This window comes from Myotis yumanensis, unplaced genomic scaffold (assembly GCF_028538775.1).
Source record: "Myotis yumanensis isolate MYYU_CA2020_CCGP unplaced genomic scaffold, mMyoYum1.0.hap1 SCAF_8, whole genome shotgun sequence".
Taxonomy (NCBI): Eukaryota; Metazoa; Chordata; class Mammalia; order Chiroptera; family Vespertilionidae; genus Myotis; species Myotis yumanensis.
In genome coordinates, this window is record NW_027223759.1 from 71,468,949 (window position 1) to 71,491,344 (window position 22,396).

The 22,396-nt window shown below is 42.3% G+C and overlaps 1 pseudogene; it reads left to right on the forward strand.

The window, feature by feature from the left end:
• Positions 1–5,217: 5,217 nt before the first annotated feature.
• Positions 5,218–22,396, forward strand: part of LOC139015805 (periodic tryptophan protein 1 homolog) — a 34,230-nt pseudogene continuing 17,051 nt past the window's right edge.

Sequence of the window (22,396 nt, forward strand, 5' to 3'; positions counted from 1 at the left end):
GATTTTAAATAGTCACTGAAGAGTAAATGATAAAAAATATTCAAGGCAATGAAGAAAAAATATGAGCAAGAATTTTTTTTATGGCATACCACAATTAAAGTAAAATAATTTAAAATACTACGACATGTTGCAGAACTAGATGAACAGATCAAAGGGATACAAGAGAGAACCTAGATACAAACCTATGCATATTTGGGAACCAGGTAATTAGGGAAGAAGTATATCATATTAGAGAAGAATACAGATCCCTTAAAAATAGCATTGTGACAATTGGATAGCCATATGGGAAAAAATTGTCTACCTCACTCTATATAAAATGTTAAAATTTCACACTCTTACACAAATATAACGAAATATTTTAAACTTATCATACAGAAGGATTTCTTAAATAAACCAACGAACACAAGCTACATGTATAAGTATGTACAAATATGTATAGATTAAACCAAGGGTCCTCAAACTACGGCCCGTGGGCCACATGCAAATACAAATATTGTATTTGTACCCATTTTGTTTTTTTACTTCAAAATAAGATATGTGCAGTGTGCATAGGAATTTGTTCATAGTTGTTTTTTTTTTAAACTATAGTCTGGCCCTCCAACGGTCTAAGGGACAGTGAACTGTCCCCCTGTTTAAAAAGTTTGAGGTCCCCTGGATTAAACCTTTAAAACTATTTTAGCAAAAATGTTATAAATAGTAGAAATATAAGTGACAGATTTTCCAAGATATTTATACACACAAGCAATAGAACATTTTAAATCAGAATATACAAAGAACTCCTAAAACATAATAAAATAAAATCAATTGATTTACAAAATGGAGCAAGATTTTGAACAATCAATTTGTATAATAAGAACCCCAAAGGTAGATAAACATATTAAAAGATGCTCTCTATAACTATTAAGCTGCATCATATAAATTAGGTTAACAATAATACAAAATGTATCTCCTTTAAAACTGAAAAAAAAATTAAAAATGTATAATGCTAGTTGCTAGCAAGGATGTATGCAAAGAAGCATGTTGCTCAAGAGATTGTAAACTATAACCACCACGAAACTCAATTTGACAAAATAATAAAATTGAAGATGCTCATATTTTATTCTAATATCCATCAATGTTTTCTGTATGTGGTGTTTTACAAACTCTTTCAGAAGTTCTCCTGGAAACAAAAATAATTTCCTGGAGGAAAAGTAAGTGAATTTTCCTCAGTATGGAGATAAATTAATTATAGTGTATTACTGTAATAAAAGTCTATATAGAAGTGTTTCTTGGGTTTTTTAAATGAAGAATCTCAGCCATGGAAAGAACTAAAGAACATAAGGTAGGGTGTAAAAATCAAATTTCAGACATATATTTAATAAAATTGCGTAGATTTTTGTAAATTTTCTAAAAAGTTTTATATATCTACTAGAGGCCCAGTGCATGAAATTCATGCATGGAGGGTAGTCCTCAGCCTGGCCTGCACCCTCTGCAATCCGGACCCCTTGGGGAATGTCCGACTGCTGGTTTAGGCCCACAGGGATTGGGCCTAAACCAATTGGACATTATCCTCTTGCAATCCTGGACTGCTGGCTCCTAACCACTTGCCTTCCTGCCAGCCTGATGCCCCTCACAGCTCCCCTGCTGGCCTGATCAGCCCCTAACTGAGCCTCTGGTCTCTGGGCAGCCACCATTGGCTGCTAGCCTGCGCCTCGGGCCAGCCCAGGGCAGCTGGAAAGCCGCCATCCCTGGCTAGCCTGAGCCTCCGGGCTGGCCTTGGGCAGCTGGGAAGCTGCCATTCCCAGCTTCCCTGAACTCACAGCTGCCATCTCCGGCTTTCCTGAGCCTTGGGCTGGCCCTGGGCAGCAACAGCCACCATCTGCAGCTTGCCTGATCCTCAGGCAGCTGCTGCAGCTTTGTCTGGAAGGACATCTAGATGGTCATTCAGAATATGTCCAGTCTAATTAGCATACTACCCTTTTATTAGTATAGATATTGCATTTCTAGTAAAAATACAAAAATCCAAATATAGGAGAGTAGTACCTCTAGATTAGAAGGAAGAACATATGCAAAGGCCATGACAAACCAAAGATATGTTCTAGTGACTGCGACAAGATGCCTTTGACAGGGGCCCAGAAGTAAGTTTAAAGGGACACGGATGAGATTGACATGAGAGAATAAGGGCTTATAGGCCATGTTAAGGAATTTTGAACAAATGGAAACTAAAGTAATAAATACAATGGTTACCAATCACAAAATGCATTCATTTGAGTGTTTTAAATTAAAACGTGATACATTTTATATATATTTTTTAATTTTCAAAAAAATACATACAATGTATCATGGTGACCATATTAAGCATCCTGTTCAAGGGCATTAAATGCACTCACATGGTTGTGCAACCATCACCACTATCCATCACCAGAACTTGGTTTTTTATATCTTCCAAAACTCAAATTCTTTACTCATTAAATACTAACTCTATGCTCCCCTACCCACCTTCTGGCATCTCTGGTAATCACTATTCTACTTCTTGTCTCTATGAATTTGACAAGTTTAGGTACCTCATACAAGTGGACTCATACAATACTTGTCCTTTTGTGTCTGGCTTATTTAACTGAGTATAATGTACATATTTAAAGTTCTTCCATGTTGTAACATGCATCAGAATTTCATGATTTTTTAAGGTTATAAAATATTTCAGTGTATGTATATACCACATTTGTTATTCTACTCATTCACTGAGGGACATCCTTGTTGTTAGCACTTTTTTGGTTAGTGTGAATAATGTTGATATGAATATTGATGTACAAATATCTGTTCAGATTTCTGCTTTCAGATATGTTTTATTCATACCCAGAAGTGGAATTGCTGAATCAAATTGTAATCTATGTGCAATGTTTTGCATAACTACCATAACTTTTGCCAGAGTATCTATATAATTTTATATTCCCTCCAACAATATAGAGTTTCAATTTCTTTTCTTCTTCTTTTTAAATTAATCCTCACCTGAGGACATGCTTAGAGAGAGGAAGAGGGAGAGAGAGAAAAACGTCAATGCAATTGGTTACCTTCCATACATGCCCTGACCAGAATCGAACCGGCAACCTTTCAGTGCACAGGGCAACACTCCAGCAACTGAGCCACTCCAGCAGGGGAAGAGTTCCAATTTCTTCACATCTTGACCAACATTTTTTTTTTAAATAACAGCCATTCCAGTGAGTGTGAGGTGATATCTTATTGAGATTCTGATTTGCATTTTCCTGATGAGTAGTGATGTTGAAGCATTAGCTGAGCACGGGAGGAGGTGGTGCCCTGCTCAGTGGGCATGACGTCACTCAGTGCAGGCTGACAGGAGATCTCTACGCCAGATGGGTATGAGTTTTTTGGGGGCTGTATGTGAAAGCCTGGGACAACCAGAAGTAACAGTGAGATGCATAAGAGACAATGTTAAGTAAATGCAGATGGAAGCATAGACTGCACTTGAGACTGTTCATTGAATTCATGTTTTATCATGGGAATGACTGTGCATGTATACTGGGCAGCATTTACAGTGATATTTTAAAAATCTGGCATCAGGGTTGGGTCCCTAACATGCAATTGCCTGCTGGTTGACTTTATGGAAATCATTTGGCCTTTGTGCATCCTACTTTCTTTTATGTAACATTTGGAGAATCAGTAAGATTTTCGGAATATCTTCAGAACAGTAGAAAGCATGCAAGATATGATTATGCTAAAGTTGACAACTACAAAGAGACATGACAAATCCCAGTGTTCTCTCCAACAATGCGGTATTATTTGCTCCTGGAGGTTTAGGGAGTGATATGTCTGCTGCAAGTCTAGTGCCAATCAAAAGTAGACTAAGAATGACTTCCTGCTTTCTGAAGAGTAAAGAGTGTGCTTTTTGTCTGGGAGTAAAATCTAGAATGTATAGGCTGAAAGAAATTGAGATTTATATTTCTTAATGTGAATTGCTATCTCCACTACATGAGCTGTGGGGGGTGAATGGACCAAGCAACATATTGCCGGGACATTCAAAAAATATTTCAGAAACTCCAACTGCTATTTATTTGAATGCTCTTAAGTCCCCAAATGAGTAACAAGTTAGCATTGGGTATTCTGCACATCACATCACCACAACATCTCCATTATGTATACAAATGAAAATTAGATAATCAGCAACATGGGAAACTAAACCTGACATACCCAGACGAAGCAAAAGTATGCGAGTCTGTCATTAGTATTACAACACCGACAGGTCTCTGACAATTGATGACAGTGAAGAAAGACTGCTGCCTGGTACAGGACAGGAAGACTCAATGCCACCATTTTTTCAGAACCAAAGAAATATCAGAAATTAATATTCACAAAAAGCTTAAATATATGGTAGAGCAAAATAGGCCAGCTTAATTCTATTTGATTTCATGTTTTTTAAAGGCACAGTTTTCTTAGCCTTGATTGATGATGGATTCTATTTTTTTAAAATATATTTTATTGATTTTTCACAGAGAGGAAGAGAGAGGGATAGAGAGTTAGAAACATTGATGAGAGAGAAACATCAATCAGCTGCCTCCTGCACACCTCCTACTGGGGATGTGCCCGCAACCAAGGTACATGCCCTTGGCCAGAATCAAACCTGGGACCTTTCAGTCTGCAGGCCAACGCTCTATTCACTGAGCCAAACCAGTCAGGGCTGGATTCTACTTTTTAAAAGGGTTGTTGATCTCAGGTTCTTATCAGAAGAAGTACAGTGGTTAGAAATGTGAACTGTGAGTATTTTACATTGGTTTATGCTTTGTTGCTCATTTGAAAAAAAGTACTTTACTTGTGTTATCTATTATTATGATCATCAACTAAACAGTTAAAATTTATCAAAAGTATACATGTAACAAGAATTTAAAATATTTAAATACTTTTTAAAAAAATATCATCTGTGAGAGTGTGTGTTTGGGAAAAGATTTAGCAGGAAGAGTAGTGCTGGAGAGTAGGTAGGTGGGAAAGATGTCAAGAAACTCAGCTATATGATTCAGCAAACATGCAGTGTGCCCAGTATGTGCTGGGCAGTATTCTAGAATCCAAAGATTCTTGTCCTTGTGAATCTTAAATATAGCTGGGGAACACCAATAATAAAAAAAATCAAACAAATAAAATAAATAAGATAATAAGATCATAGTTTGGAATGCCAAAAGTATAATTGTAGGGGTGGCTACTTTAACTAAAGTGTTCAAGGTAGGTATCATGGGGATGGTGACATTTGTGCAAATACCTCAAAGAAGTGGGGGAATTATCCACATAGGGTTGGTTGGTAGAGATTTGCTGGCAGAGGGTGCAAAGGCCCTGCGACAGTATTGTGTCCAGTGTGCTCTAGAATCAGCAAAGGCTGGAGTGATGGAGCAGGAGAGTGAAGAGGAGCAGAAGAAGAGAAGAAAGAGGTGAGAGGAGGGTAAGGATTGGGGAAGGGCTCCTAGGACTTTCGAAGGTGTGTGCTAAGACATAGAGCTGTGGAAGGCCTTGCATGTAAGAATTACTCTGGCAGCTGTGTGAAGGATTCACTACGGGGCAAGGAGAGGCGCAAGGAGACCAGGAAGGAGGCTTTTGAAGACTAAGCTCAAGTATCTCATACCAGAAGGGAGAGAGGATTGGGAATGACACACCTTCTGAGGTTTATGAGGTGAGCACAGAAAAACAATAGTTGAAAAGTGACTGAAATAAAAATCTAAATCAAGATAAAATAAATGGTGATTTATTTTTGGAACAGAAGGCCTGGGGAAACAATTTTACTTTTGTCTCCTTTTCATAATGTTTCTTCTTTTCATGCTGGAATCTTTTATTTTCAGCTTGAAAAATCATTACTAATTTGGAGGAAAGATGCAGAATCATCCATAAACTTTCAATGGGTGCCCTTGTATTCACGGAGCACTGCCCCTGATGCCCTAGAGCTAAGAGCAGGATGCATAATGCACAATGCACTCCACGCCTCACATAAACACACATAAAACGTTAGCAGTTAAGAGGATGGAGCTATTAAGGAAAACAATGTGGGTGTAAAACAGTTTTGCAAAGATTTAAAAAATGTAAGCCAGGGGCTTTTTCTCCAAGAACAGATTGGACTCTGATTAGAGATTGGAAGAAATGATTGCTGAAATATTCATTTCAGTGTCTTGTGAATCTGTCCAACTTAGCTAGAAAGAGAAACAAATTGTGATCACATATTTCCTTCAAGTGCATAATTATTTTTCTATACTTTGTAGCCACATTCTGCAGCATAGATAGATTTTGCTTTATGGTGGGTGCAGTTTTTAACCAGTTTGCAGTGTGCATCCTCTATTTAGCTTTTCATAATTTTGTTTTGAAGCTCATGGAGCTATGACTGAAATGGTGAAAAAATGAGCATAAAAAGACAAGAACATATTCTGTGTAATGATTTTCTGACTTCTTCATCTTTGGGGCAACCATTCCTTTGACCTCACTGATTATCAGGCAGCTATTATTGAAAATGAGAGACAGGCATGGACTTTTGATTAATCAACATGCTTTATTTAAGATCAATATACTTGTAGGTTGCATATTTACATTTCAGAATAGTCTGTTCTCTAAGCAGAGGAATTTTTGAACATTCTTTATGACATAAGATCCCAGATGTCATATTTTGACATATATTTTAGCTTTGATTAAAATAAGAGTATATTGAATTTTTGAAATTGCAGTGTTCAGCTTTCTTTCCATTCTTTTGAAATTATTAAAAATGACAATATATCTTTTCCACCAAAATCCTGCAAGCTTGCCTGGGTACAAAGTCTGGATACAGAGAAGTGAGTAAGACAAAGTATTTTTCCTTCACTTTTTTTCCTTAATTTTCACCTAAGGATATGCTTTCCTTGATTTTTCTAGAGAGGGAGGGAGGGTGAAAGGGAGGGAGAGAGAGAGAGAAACATCAATGTGAGAAACATTGATCATTTGCCTTCCATATGTGACCAAATCGAAAATTGAAACCACAACCTAGGTATGTGCCCTGACTGGAAATTGAACCTGCAACTAAGCTCCCCGACTAGGCTGTCCCTCACTTTTGAGTGATAATTCTGCTGGGTATGTCGTTCTACTTTGTTTAATCGCCCAGCACTTTGAATATCTCATCCCCCTGGCCCCTGGCTTGTATGTTGGATGTAACTCTGTTCCTTGTCCCTCTATCTTCTATCCATTCCCCCCAACCTGGCTTTGTTTCAAGGTTTTTCTCTTTATCTTTAATTATCTGAAGTTTTAATGTAGTATGTCAGCTATGATTTCCAAATTACACTTATCAAGCTTTTAATTCTTTACATATCCTGGATCTGTGGTTTTGCTTGTCATTAATTTTGGAAAAGACTTTAACATTTTTTTCTGTTTCCTTCTCTTTCTGGCACATCATTGCATGTGCGATGCATCTTTTGGTATTGTCCCAGAGTTCCCTTGCTTTTTTTTTTCTTCCTTTTTCTCTTTGCTTTTTAGTTTAAGTTTCTATTAACCTCGCCTTAAGCTCACTGATTATTTCCTTGGTGAGATCCAATCTACCTACAAGCACATCTAAGCTTCTTCATTTCTATTATGTTGTATTTTTTGTTTGTTTTTTGATTATTTTTAGTTTAATTACAGCTGACAGAGAATATTATATTAGTTTTGGGTGCACAACATAGTGGTTAGATATTTATATAACTTATAAAATGACCCCCCCAATAAACCATGCACCCACCTGACACGATATATAGTTATTACAATATCTATTACATTATTTTTATTTCTAAAATTGCCTTTTGATTTTTCTTAGAGTTTCTATCTCTCTGTTTTTATTATGCATCTGTTCTTTCATGTTGCCCACTTTTTTCATGAGATCTCTAAGAATTTAATCATGATTTTTAAAAAAAATTTCAAGTCTCACCTGGCCTGCATGGCTCAGTGGTTGTCATCAACCCAGGAACCAGGAGGTCACTGTTAGATTCCTGGTCAACGCACATGCCTGGTTTGAGAGCTCAATCCCCAGTAGGGGGCATGCAGGAGGCAGACGATCAATGATTCTCTCAAAATTAAGGCTTCTATCTTTCTCTCCCTCTCCATTCCTCTTTGAAATCAATAAAAATATATTTTTAAAAAATTCCAAGTCTCATAATTTGAATATCTCAGCCATAGCTGAAGTTAAACTGATGCTTGCATTATCTCTTCAAGGTTTTCTTAGTCTTTTAGCATGACTTGTAATCTATGCTTGAAATTCATACACGATGTACTGAGTAAAAGAAACTGGAGGAAAATAACTTTAGGGTGAGATTTATGTATCTCTGGCTAGGAATTAGACCGTGTTTATTGTTTGCTGTAGCTGCAGCATCAGATGCTAAGATTACCCTCAGTGTCCTTGTTTTTGTCTCTATTGTCTTTGGGTTTCCCTAGCAACCCTTTGTTAAATAGGGTCCGAGGGTTGCAGTTTTTCAACTCTAATCCTGTTATTAGAAACCCTATGTGAAGATTAGGTGGAGGGGGAGAGGAATTATCTATAATCCTCTACTCAGATCCAAGCCCTCTAGTCAGGTGTGACCCTGGTCAGTGACCTTCACAAGAGCTTCTCAGTCACCTGCTGCCCATCATGAGAAGGGAAACTAGAAGGGATGCATCTGAGCCCTGGCCGATGTGGCTCAGTTGGTTGAGGATCCTCCAGTGCTCTGAAAGGTCGCTGGTTCAATTTGGGGTCAAGGCACATGCCTAGATTTCAGGCTCAATCCTGGGTTGGGGTGTGTGCTGGAGGCAGCCAATTGATATTTCTCTCTCACATCAATATTTCCCTCTCCCCCACCCCCCACTCCCTTCCTCTCTCTCTCTTTTTAAAAGAAAAAAAAAGGGGGGGCCTGTAGTTGAGTATTTCCCTTCCTCCAGGATGGCTAGTCTTCAGTAAAACCTAATAGTCTACTCGACAGCATGTCACATATCTAAAGTCTTTCAAAGATTCTTCTTCCTGGAATTTATATTCTTATTTCCCAAGTTTTTGTTTCTGAGTTCATTATATTAACGTGGAAATTCCTCTATCCTGGTACTTTGCCCACACGTCCTCCTCATGAAATTGTTGGGATTTCTTTTCTTAATTAGTATAAGAACTTAGTGAACTCTCACTGAATGAAAGTGTTACATTGGAGTTGTTCTGGGGAACTACTGCAAAACAAATTCTTCTAGTGTTAATACTGTGCTGTGACAGACTTCAGCGGTTGTTAGAAGGGACTAATATGTCAAGATAAGTGTAACTACAGAAGAATTCTGTATTATTAGGTATTGAGTGATAATTACAATCATTATCACAGCATGGAATTATTTTTAGGTAATGAAAAAATTGTCTCTGAAAGCCATAAGCTTTGTGAATCCCAGTAATACATTGAAGTAAAATGTACATGTGCTGTTGAGATAATCTATTAACTAAACAACTTAAGCTAAAAATATGAAATTTAAGCAATATAAAATTAAACCAAGACAAAATAACTCTCCTATGAAAATGAGACAGGTTTGTCAAGAATCATGTGTGACTAGAAATTGCATCATGACAATTTTAATAGAAAATTTGAAATATTTACTGTGATGTTTTAACTCTTTTTAAATGGTGGTTGCAATTGCTGTGTGTTTGGAAGAGTTTCTGAAGATAGTATCATGAGTGAAGCAAAATATTTCATTTATTTTTAATATTACTATAGCACAGCTCAATAGATTAACTCCTTTCCACTTCGTACCATTTCCCTAAGCTCTTTGTTATCACTTTTCTCTTTCATTATGATTTTACTGGAGGCCTGGTGCACAAATTCATGCACATTGAAAGGAAAGTAATTAGAAGAAATATTTTAATATCAGAAATTCGTGCACAGGGGCGGGGAGGGGGGGAGTCCCCTCAGCCCAGCCTGCACCCTCTCTAATCCAGGACCCCTCAGGGGATGTCCGACTGCTGGTTTTGGCCCGATCCTGGGCCTAAACCAGCAGTCAGACATCCCTCTCACCTGCCTGCCTGCCTGGTCACCCCCAACTTCCTCCTGTGCTGGACTGATCTCCCCTCACTGCCTCTGCATGCCAGCCTGATTGGCCCCAACTGTCCCCCCCCTGCTGGCCTGGTCACCCCCAACTACACCCCCCATCAACCTGGTCACTCCTAACTGCCCCCCCCCCACTGGCCTGGTCGCCTCTTACTGCCCCCCTGCCAGTCTGGTTGACCCCAACTGCCCCCCCTCCTGCTGGCCTAGTCACCGCATGCAGTCTGCTGTTCAGTTGTATGGTCATCCCTCCCTAACCCCCCTGCCAGCCTGGGTTGCTCCACGCAGCCTACTGTTCAGTCATTTGGTCGTCATTCACTAACCCCCCTACTGGCCTGGTCGCCCCTCGCAGCCTACTGTTCAGTCATTTGGTTGTCCTTCACTAACCCCCCTGACAGCCTGGTCATAGGCAGCCATATTGTGAGGGTGTGAGGATCAATTTCCATATTACCTCTTTATTATATAGGATATATTCTGTCCCTTCTTATTCAACTTCCTTCCTTGAAAGTTCTTTTTAAAAAAAATGGAAATTTTTAACAATCTTTAGCAGACTGTTTTTCTTCAAGTGAGGGTGAAGTTTTTCTTTGGTGTAGGTAATTGATGGAATAAAATGGAGCAACAGCACACTATGGAGCCCCAGTAATGCTGATCTGAATGGATTTCAAACTTGGTTCTTTGTTACCTCTTTGCTGTGGAAATGGTGTTCCATTCACCTAATCATCACAAAATATTTTTTATTTTGTTTATTTCCACTTAGGGGACACTTAGATTTTTGGCACAAAATATAATTATCTCAAATAGGGAACTCATTAAAAAGAGATGAATATCTTCAATAAACTTTCACAGAGACTATGTTCTTACATAAAATAGGAAGACTCTAAAATATTTTTAGGATATGAAGAGAAATCCTGATTCAAAAAATAACACTGTAGGGTTTCTAACAGAAAAAAAGTTTAATCTTATTTACTTCTAAACATTCACTTCTTAAGCAGTAGTGCATGCCCACTTATACTATTTATAATCTGGTGTCCCAACTGTAGATAAATAAAGTGCTCCAGATACTTTTACTTGTAGAATATTTTACCTCTCAAGGAATTAATATACAGTATTTTGTTGCTAAAAGGCACTACCTGCATGGTATACATAAATATAATCAAATCTCCATTATCAATATTAATCAGGAAAACAGTGGTATTAAATATCTCAAAAGACTATTGATAAAACTTTATTTGTATTGGTCTTGGAAAAGGGTTTTGAATTTGCACTTTGTGTGTGTGTGTGTGTGTGTGTGTGTCTAAAATTCTGGTAAATCACTTAATTTTACATCAAATCATATTGATGAAGGGGTGGAGATAACTAGATAAGGTTTGATCAGGACTGTTTCTAGTTTTTAATCTCCATCAACATATAGGCAGGCTTGCTGCCGGTGGGGTGGGGGTGGGGGAGTGGAAACAGAACTAAAACATAAAGAGAAGGAAAAAAATGTAATGCTAAATATGCCTCCACTCTTAAATTGCAGCACTATCTTCATTTGTCTCAGGAGTTTGATAGCATAAGAGGTAGCTAATTAAGTGTTTGGGTTTCTAAGGTTCACTGCTGAATGGAAAGCTTGAGAGAAGGGGAAATAACAAGCTAAATAAGAGTCAGAAAAAATAATCATAGAAAAAATCAATCAAAAACATTATTTATTATGTATTATCAAAAATTGACCTTGCATTTGTATTTATAAAAGGGAAACCTTTGCAGATTCAGTGTACTTGGTTAAAAGCCTACTGTGCAAAACCTCTTTGCCAAGTGTTCATCATAATTTTTATACCTTTCACATTTCATTTCAATTGCTCTCATAAGTCTCAGGCAAAACATAACATAAGTTTGTGAAGACTTCTTGTGTTCTTATATGTTATTAAAATAATTCTATTAGCAATTGTCAAACCAACTTCCACCCTCCTGGTGAAGAGATATGCATCCTGTTGTATAATATCTGTCCTCATAGCAGAGGGTTTCTCATTTTTCTTTCTTCATAAACAAAGAGAAGGGAAGTAGTTTCCTACTTATCATGTTTTATTTCCTTTTTTTTCTTTAAGTATACAAAGAATGGAAATCTACTCATGAAACAAGGAAATAACAACTTTTTGAACAACCTTTAATATACCTCTGTAATTATATCCTCTATTTTCAGCCTGGTTGCTTAATTTAGATTTTTAAAAATTTTTTAGCAAAATGTTCTACAAATTATTATTTTTTAAAAAATACATTTTATTGATTTTTTACAAAGAGGAAGGGAGAGGGATAGAGAGCCAGAAACATCAATGAGAGAGAAATATCAATCAGCTGCCTCCTGCACACTCCCCACCGGGGATGTGCCTGCAACCAAGGTACATGCCCTTGACCGGAATCGAACCTGGGACCCTTGAGTCCGCAGGCTGACGCTCTATCCACTGAGCCAAACCAGTTAGGGCTACAAATTATTTTTATAAAATAAATTTTTATTGATATCAAAGAGAAGAAGGAAGAGGGAGAGAGAGATAAGACATAGCAATGATGAGAGAGAATCATTGATTGGCTGCCTCCTGCACACCCCCTACTGGGGATTGAGCCTGCAATAGGGGAGTCAGACAGTGACCTCCTGGTTCATGGGCAGACTACTCAACCACTGGACCACACCAACTGGGTAATACAAATTATTTTTAAGGAAAGATAAAAATGATTGCATCACTACCAATTTCACTATTATTTTTTGCAAACCAGGAACACGGGGCAGGTGTTCATTACATGTTATCAAATGTAAGCCCAGATATGATAGCTATCTAAGACACAGTTCTTTCCCAGATGCTAAAAATCTACCGAGTTTCGTTCATAACAGTCTTTTCTGGCATAAATATATGCAGCAATTTTACATTTTGGGTTACTGAGTAAAAATGAGCTAGCATTGCCCTAACCCATTTGGCTTAGTGGATGGAGCTTTGGCCTGCGGACTGAAGGATCCCAGGTTTAATTCCGGTCAAGGGCATGTACATTGGTTGTGGGCACATCCCCAGTAGGGGTTGTGTGGGAGGCAGCTGATCAATGTTTCTCTCTCATTGATGTTTCTGACTCTCTATCCCTCTCCCTTCCTCTCTGTAAAATATCAATAAAATATATTTTTAAAAATGAACTAGCATAAATGTGTATGTTAGAAAAATAGTATGCTGTTGTCCTAATATATAAAAACCCTGGGTCTGTCACATCCACAACAACCGGAGACTTGACCTAACGCCCAGGCTGCATGCACAGCAGGCTCTGGTGGGTGGGGAGTTGTGGCAACAGAGACAGGGACAGGGGATGTGGGGCTGGCACTCACACTCACAACCGCACTCATGCACACACACACACAGTACCTACCAGCTCACAGCCTTTTCTCCCTTTCTTTCTCTCCCTCTCAGCTCTCTCTTGGAGCCTCTCTCAGAATGAGGAAACAAAACAGACTGGGCTCGAAGAGGCCTGGATGGAAGGGCGGGTAGGCAGAAGGTGGAGTGGCCCACTGGCCCCACCCCCTCCAAGCCAGGAAAGAGGAAGAGGGAGACAGGGAGGCAGTGAGGCCTGGAAGACTGCTGAGAAAAACAAAGAGAGACAGAGACTGGGCGAGATCAGGCTGGCAGGGGAGAGCAGTTAGGAGCAATCAGGCAGGCAGGCAGGTGAGCGGTCAGGAGCCAGTGGTCCCAGATTTTGAGAGGGATGTCATCAGAGGGACATCACCCAAGGGGGTCCCTGATTGGAGAGGGTGCAGGCTGGGCTGAGGGAACCACCCCCCTGCACAAATTTCATGCACCGGGCCACCACTAGTCTATATATAGTCTATATATAATCTATATATAATATATATATGTATATATGTATATATATCCTATCTAATAAAAGAGAAACATGGTAATTGGTGTACGACCGCTACCCTTCCCATTGGCTAATCACAGGCAATATGCAAATTAGCTGTCAGCAAAGATGGCGGTTAACCGCCAACCAAGATGGCGGCTAATTTGCATATTGCCGGCAGGGGCAGCGCAAGCCGCCATCCAGCCCCCATGAACCATCGGGGCTAGCGGGGGCTGGGGGTAAGGCAAGCGTGCTGATCACTACACCGGAGCCCTCTCCCGCCCACCGGAGACTCGGGGCCCACTCCCCTGTGCGATCCACAGGCAGGCAGGGGCTGGGGCCAAGGCAAGCGGTGCCGATTGCTTCCCCCGCCTACCAGAGACAGGGGGCTCACTCCCATGTGTGATCCGGGGGTGGGTGGGGGCTGGGGCCAAGGCAAGCGGTGCTGATCACTTCCACTGCCTACCAGAGACAGGGGGCCCACTCCTATGTGCGACCCGGGGGTGGGCGGGGAATCGGCCGCATTGCTTGCCTTAGCATGAGCCCCGCCGCCCACCAGGAGCCATCCAGCCCAGGGCCAGGAAGGCAGGAGGCAACCCTGGAGCACTGGAGCCACCCCGCTCTCCCAGCTGTCCGAGCTTCATGAATCCCAATTTTCCGCGGAGGCAACGGCTGCAGGACCCAGAGCGGGAGACAGGGGGGTGGGCCAAGCGCGGCTCTGGCTCGGGCTTGATGGAGGGCACCGCAGCACGCGGAGGAGATCTCCCCAGGGGGCAGCGACTCCCCCTGCCGCCGGGGAGATCTCCTCTGCCCCGGTGCTCTCTGTCCAGGCCGAGCCACACTCAGCCTGCTCCTCTGACTCTTGCTTTGCGTCCTGCAGCCGCTGCCTCTGGGGAAACTTGCGATTCATGAAGCGAGGGCGGTGGGGAGGAGGAGGCACCTAAGAAGTCCCCAGCCGCCGGCGCCGGAAGCTGGGAACTTTGTGCCAGGGCGCTCCCAGCGGGGCCATGGCAGAGGGGAGCTGGGACTCTGGCCACCACCTCCGCCGCCCCCCAGCTGGCTGCTGCTGCTGCTTTGGCTGCTGGAAGCTCCGCTGCTGCTTGGGGTCCAGGCGCAGGAGGCTGGCCAGGGGCCTGGGCCAGGTCAGCAGTCCCCGCCACCGCCTCAGCAGCAACAGAGCAGGCAGCAATACAATGGTGAGCGGGGCCTGAGCCCCACCTGCCAGCCCAGACACGGGGCCCTCTGAGAGAGAGAGAGAGAGAGAGAGAGAGAGAGAGAGAGAGAGACGAATTTGGCACCCCGCATCCCTCCCTGATCAACCACTGTGATTCAGGCCAGCGAGGGCTGCCTTCAGGCCGCAGTTCCAGGTCCCTCATCCCCACCCCAGGCCCGAGAGCACAGTGCTGGGCAGAGGCACCCAGTGGTTGGGGAATGCAGTGCAGCGAGGGGCCGGCACGAAGTGGGGGAGGGGCTGTGTTTACACCACCAAGTTCCCCACTTCTGCCCTGGCCCACATCCCTCCTCCTTCCCCTCAGAGGCCCAGCTCCTGCCTACATGCTTGCTGGGCAGGCCCAACTGCACCGGAGAGTGAGCTATGGCAATCAGGATGGCCACTTCCTGGGATGGGATCGCCAGACCACGGGGATTCATGAGGGCAATGAGGCCCATGGGGCATGCACAGCCCTCCGGCAGTGGGGGTGGCTGGCCAAGCCAAGTCTGGCTACAGTGGGGCCAGTGGGAGCCCGAGGCCACCCCAACCCCCACAGGTCCTGGGCAGACGGTGGCTCAGTGGAGAGTGGTATCTCCATGCATGGTGCCCAGGGGCGGCTGTGAGCTGCTGCAACCCCACCCCACGCTTCAGGGAGGGGGAGAAGGCTAGCAGCCACCAGCACCCTCGGCTGCACCGCCTGGCCTGTGCCTCAGCCTGCCAGGTTGGCAGGGTCCAGAGAAGGTGAGCTGTTCCCTTCCCTCAGTAGTAGAACAGGGAGGAGAGCACTGGGTGCAGGGAGGGGACCTCAGCTGGGATCCTCCTGGTGTGGGCCCGGGCAGGGGCCGGTGCAGAAGTACCAGGGCACAGTTGCTTCGGTGTCTCGGTGAAGTTTGCAATTGACCCGAGGAAACCCCAGAGGGGAAAGGCCGGGAGGCATGAATTGCCAGCACTGTAGCCACTTGAAAACAGCTCCACTTGGAATGTGAGGTGGTTGCATGTTCAGCTGAGAAGTGAGGGGGCTGAACTTCACCGTCGCTGGGCTCCTGTCAGTCTGAGGCCCAAGCGTCCACCACAACAAGGGGAGAATAGAGCAAGGGGCCCGGATGAAGGGAGGACAATTGAAGAAAACCATGTCTAGAATTTCCCCAGCCCTCTCCTTCTTTCTGCTGCCTACAAGAGCCCCAGGCCCGGCCACAGTTCTGTGTCCACCTTTTAGTCCCCTATTCTCTAACCGCAGAGGAAAGAAATAAGGAAGGAGTCTGTGCTGCCTTCAGAAAGTATCTATATACCTGATCGGCCAGTTGCCTTCCACAGAGGGAGGCCAGACTTCGGCTTAGGCCAGCTCCTCACAGGGACATCAGTAGGACATCCTGTGAGGGCTCCCAGACTGTTAGAGGGGGCAGGCTGGGCTGAGGGATGCCCCCCAAGTGCACAAATTTTTGTGCACTGGGCCACTAGTATATAAATAAAAGAGAAACATGCAAATTGGTGTCACTCTGCTACGCTCACCAGCCAATCAAATGAGTATGCAAATTAACCCAACAAAGATGGCAGTTAATTTGCATAAATAGGTGCCTAGCAGCCTGGGTCCTGGGAACATCATCGGCACCCAGGTCACTCCGAGGTAGGCCCCGTGTGGGCCCTGAGCAGTGTAGGATGCTCCTGAGCCAGGGGGCTCTGGGGCAGGGGCAGAGCCAGCCATCAGAGCAGCGGGAGGGACCCTGCCCAAGCCTAAAGCCTTGGTCAGAGGCGTCAGGCCTGGGTAGGGGGTGGAGCCGGTGATTGGAGGGGTCTTGGGGTCCTCTGCCCCGGCCTAACGCCTGGGCCAGAGGCATCAGGCCTGGGCATGAGGCGTATGAGCCGGCGATCAGAGGGAGGTGGGGGTCGACACCTCTGGCCTAGGTGTCAGGCCTGGGCGGGGGGCTGAGCCGGTGATCCGTGTGAACTACAGAGGAGACACCTTTTCTGACCGCTCATTGGCTAAGCTCCCTGTATGCCACTGGTAATATTCTTAGTAACTTGGGTAATAAGAATCCAAGAAGGTGCCCTAGGGTTTTTCTACCTCACTCCTGGTGAAAAAAACAAGGTCTGCTGCTGGAGGGCTAAGAAATGTCAAATCCTGCCCTAGCCAGTTTGGCTCAGTGGATAATGCCTCGGCCTGCTGACCTCAGGGTCTGGGTTCAATTCTGATCAAGGGCATGTACCTAGGTTGCAGGCTCCTCCCTGACCGGGGCCCAGGTCAGGGCTCATACAGGAGGCAACCAATCAAAGTGTTCCTCTCACTTTGATGTTTCTCTCTGTCCTTACTTTTCTCTTCCACATTCTCTAAAAATCAATGGAAACATATCCTCAGGTGAGGATAAAAAAAAATAATAAAGAAATGTCATATCCTATGAAAGACACATCTTGAAAATGCCTAAAGAAAGTTGTCATTTTTTCATGGTGAAGGGACTGGAGTCCGTGTTGATGAAAAAATCTTGGTGGCTGCAGTGACTGGCAGTGGCTGCAGCAGAAGGGGATGGGACTGGTGCCTTCCCCTGATCAGCCTGGTGGCCTCCCACAAAGGGAGGCCAGACTGCGGCTTAGGCCCGCTCCCCAAGGGGAGTACAGAGTGGGTCTAAGCTGTCAGTAGGATATCCCCTGAGGGGCAGGCTGAGCTGAGGGCCCCCCCCCAGTGCACAAATTTTGTGCACCAGGCCCCTAAAATATATATATATATATAGACTGTTAAGACTGAATGACTGGAATGACTGGAATGACCTGAACAACCAGTCGACCAGTCACTATGATCACTGTGATGCGCACTGACCACCAGGGGGCAGATGCTGAACGCAGGAGCTGCCCCTCGGTGGTCAGTGCACTCCCACAGCCAACCTCCCATGGCCCTTCCCCCCACCTCCCAATCTCCTGTGGTCCCTCCCCACTACTGGCTGGCCCTCCCAATAGGCTTCGTTCACCAGCCGGGCCAATGGACCCCACCCATGCATGAATTCATGCACTGGGCTTCTAGTGTGAAAATAAATTTGAAGAGATCCATAATTTTAAGTTCTGTTTATGAATTTAGCAAACTGATTTGTCAGATTACTGACATTTTTATTGTATTCCCTAGATGTTTTTTTGTGTTTTCTTTTTTTTTTTTTTTTTATGAAAACAATCTCTCCTAAAACAAAGGTTGAATGTTTACTCAACTAAGTCCTTAAAAGTCAAAAGGAATTAGAACTGTAAATATCATTGGCAGCAGAAGGGTCCACAATGATAATTTAAAACTCCTCTTGCCTATGGGGGATTGCAATACAGGTTATAAACTAACAAATCTGTCTTTATGTAAATTCATTGGAATTATCCTGGCTTGGTATCCTACTTGCTTTAAACCAACACAAGCATGTCCTGGATTTTGAGTCAAGTGATTTAGATTCTTCCAATGGTTAGCACTGTGTCTTTGGGCGTATTACATAGTTTCCTGGATTCCACTTTCTTGTATGTGATTCTATCAGTGCCCCAGGCAGACCCCCTTGGATCCCTCTACTGGTTCTGTATGCTTCTTCCATACATCTGTGATCTTTCACTTCTAAGGAACTACACCTCTGCTGCTCCTTACTAGATAGGACACTTTTTGCTGGAAAAATGCAGAGTCAAAAGTGTGTAGGAATGAACGTGTCCCCATAGTGGCTCTTAGCCAAAGACTAAAAGCCTCCTTCATGCAGGAGTGTGCGGACTCAGCCCCTTTCTTTCCAATCGGAATACACTGCCTGTTAGATTCACTTCAAAGCTCCGCTCTATGTTCAGGCTGAGGCTAGGACTTTGCCTGAAATCAAACCCCTTCTTGACTTATTCCCTGTCTTGCTTCTACTATTTCCTTACTAGTCCTGCTGAACATGCTTCCTAATACATCACTCGCTGGAACCCAATCCAAGACATCTACCTATCAAATAAGTTGCTAGACTGAAGTCCTCTTCTCTCCCAATATTCTGTGATTCAAATTATATACATATCATATACACTGAGTGGCCAGATTATTATGACCACCTGACGTTTGTAGGCAAATTAGCTATAATTTCCGCTCTGAAGTTGCTAGAGGGCCAGACCATTATAAATAGGGTAGCAGGTTGTTTACCACGACAATAGAAGTGATTTTTTCTGAAGATATGGGTAAACACCTCGGTTTAACAGCCTTTGAACGTGTGATATATTTGAATGTGAGTGGCCAGATTATCATGACCACATGACGTTTGTAGGCAAATTAGCATACACTGCATCATATGGAATATGGAAGCCGAAGGCCTGTTCGAACACCTTTGCTGTCTGCAGTTACTAAGATAAAATGTCTCCAATTCTCACAGGAACACAAGGATTGGATAGTCGAGCATTGGGAAAAAAGTCATGCGGTCTGATGAATCACGTATCCAGTTGCATCATGCAGATGGCAGAGTGAGAATTTGACGGAAACAGCATGAAAGCATGCACCCCACATGCATGAGTACAAACCTTCAAGCTGGAGGGGCAGTGTTATGGTTTGGGGCATGTTTTCCTGGCGTGATTTGGGCCCTTTAATTCATGTGGAACAATGTCTGAATAGCACAACATACCTAAGTATCATTGCTGTTCAAGTTCATCCTATCATGTTGATGGTGTATCCCAATGGAGATGGCTTCTTCCAACAAGACAATGCTCCATGCCACGGTGCTCGTATTGTGCAGGAGTGGTTTCAAGAACATGAGGGAGACTTTACCTTGCTTAGGTGGCAACCCACAATCACCAGATCTCAATCCAATTGAGCATTTGTGGGACGAAGTTAAAAGAGCCATCAGGCCGCTGGTTGCACAACCATTAAATCTCACAGAACTGGACAGTGCTATTCATCAGGCATGGTGTCAGATTCCTCGCATCACCTTTCAACATCTTGTGGAGTCAATGCCAAGAAGAATCACTGCAGTATTGAAGGCAAAAGGTGGCTAAACGAAGTACTGCTGGGGTGGTCAAAATAATCTGGCCACTCATAATAATATATATCCCATGTTCAAAGGCTGTTAAATTGCGGTGTTTACCCATATCTTCAGAAAAAAAAATCACTTCTACTATCGTGGTAAACAACCTGCTTCCCTATTTATAATGGTCTGGCCCTCTAGCAACTTCAGCATGAAATTATAGCTAATTTGCCTACAAACGTCAGGTGGTCGTAATAATCTGGCCACTCAGTGTATATATCTATATATATACAGATATTATATATATATATATATATATGATAGGTCATATCAGGATACTATACTCATTCTAGTGAACAAACAGCAGTGACAGCAACATCTTTCAATACATTTTATTTCTATGTCATAGAGAAAAGGCTACAATTACACTTGCACCTACCATGATACTCATAAAATTTAAAAGGCAAGCTATTTTGGTAGGCTGTTTGTTGATGTTGAATTTTTATTTGGATTCTTTTGAAATTGGAGAAAGGAGAAATTATATATGCAATTACCCAAGGGTGATGCTAAATTTCTTGAGGTTGAGGCTACAGAGATTTTCTTTGTAGTTTTCACATGCTGGTTCTCAGGAAGAAAGAAAATAATGATGTACATTTATGGGTAGCTTTTTTGGCTTTGTCTTGTGTTTTTTGTTTTGGGTTCTTTTTAAAAAGAAGGGAAAGAATTGCAAGCAATTTGTGATCAGAAAAAGGTGTCAAATGACAAGAATGCAAAGACACAGTAGGTGTGTACACTCATACAGTTATTATCCAAATGAAATGTGGAAACAAAAGTTGCACTCCAGATGGACTGTACAATAAGGGCAAATTCTCAGAAATAAGCAGTGATGTTTACCAATCTAAGGTATATATGCTCATAGTTCTATGACCTTGATGTTGAAAAATGAAAGAAGAAATATGTATCAATAATTTAGGGACCACACAATTACATAATATATAGGAGGTATAGAGTATCCTCATAATCTTTTTCAGAGTTCTTTTCTTAGGTTTGTCTGAGAATTCTGGGGAGTACAATGATAATTATAATGCCTAATTATAATGAGTTGCATAATGTTAATGCAGGTAGTTTCTATTTGTTAAATTACAGCTTTCTGCCAGGCACTTTATTAAGCCCTTTGTGGGTAATGGCTGATCTCATTCTTGCAACAACTTTAGGATGTAGGTTCTTTTTGCCACATTTTGGTTTAGAGAAATAAATTCACTTATTCATCACTTTTTCCTTTTTCTGAGCAGCCAACTATATAAGCACTATATGAATCCCTGGTTATCAGTGGTAAAGAATGCTTTTATGGGCTTATAGTCTAGTGAGTAGATTTGCCCACATAAGGAGCAGTAGATTTGAAATGTGAACAGATCCTTCATATGATAAAGCTCATGGTTTTAACCATTATCCTATAGTTTTTAACAAAATAGTCATTGAAATTCTACAAAACACCAGGAATGTGTTTTTAACCTAATGAACCCATGGTAAATGTAACCGTTCATTTATGAGTTTTAGGTGTAATATTTTCCTCTTAAATCAGAGTGTGATTGAAATGTTAGATATAAATGCTAGTTAGAGATGCATACACAATGTTTATTTTGGAACTTAAATATTGTGCAAAGTTTAGTTTATTCACCTAGGGTGCCACAAAACAGGAAAAAGTGCATGTAGAACACAGTTCATTCTCAGGTTAGTGCTCTCTTGAAGGCAGGTTGCTGCTCATGTGGATTGGATAAATTAGTTTGCTTTCTTTTATTAGATAATAAGACTCAGATATCTCTTTGTTTTTCCCCAAGACAGAAATTCTAAGCAATTTTTGGTTCTCAATTGCAACAAATTTCCATTTTATGGATGTTCTTAGTTTAAATATTTTCCTTCCTTATTATAGAGCTCATATTATTTTATTTGTGTGATAAATGACCCCACAATTGTCTCTTTCTTTGTAAGTTCTCTTACATACAGTGAGTCTTGCAACACAGCATAGTATGTGAGGAAGAGCCCTAAGATTGAGAGAATGAAACACTGGACTTCTAATCTTCTGTTCTTTATATATTTGTGTGATTGTCCTTGAGAAAATTACTTAATCCCTCTAATCATCTTTTCACATTAGAAATAAATAAAGATTGCCCCGCCAGTGTGGCTCAGTGGTTGAGCCTCGAGCTAGGAACCAAGAGGTCACAGTTCAATTCCAGGTTAGGAAACATTCTCAGGTTGCTGACTTGATCCCCAGTAGGGGCGTGCAGGAGGCAGCCAAACAAGAATGTTTGCCTCTTATTGAAGTTTCTATCTCTCTATCCCTTTCCCTTCCACTCTTTAAAAATTAATAAAAACATTTGAAATAAATAATTAAAGATAAAAAAACATAT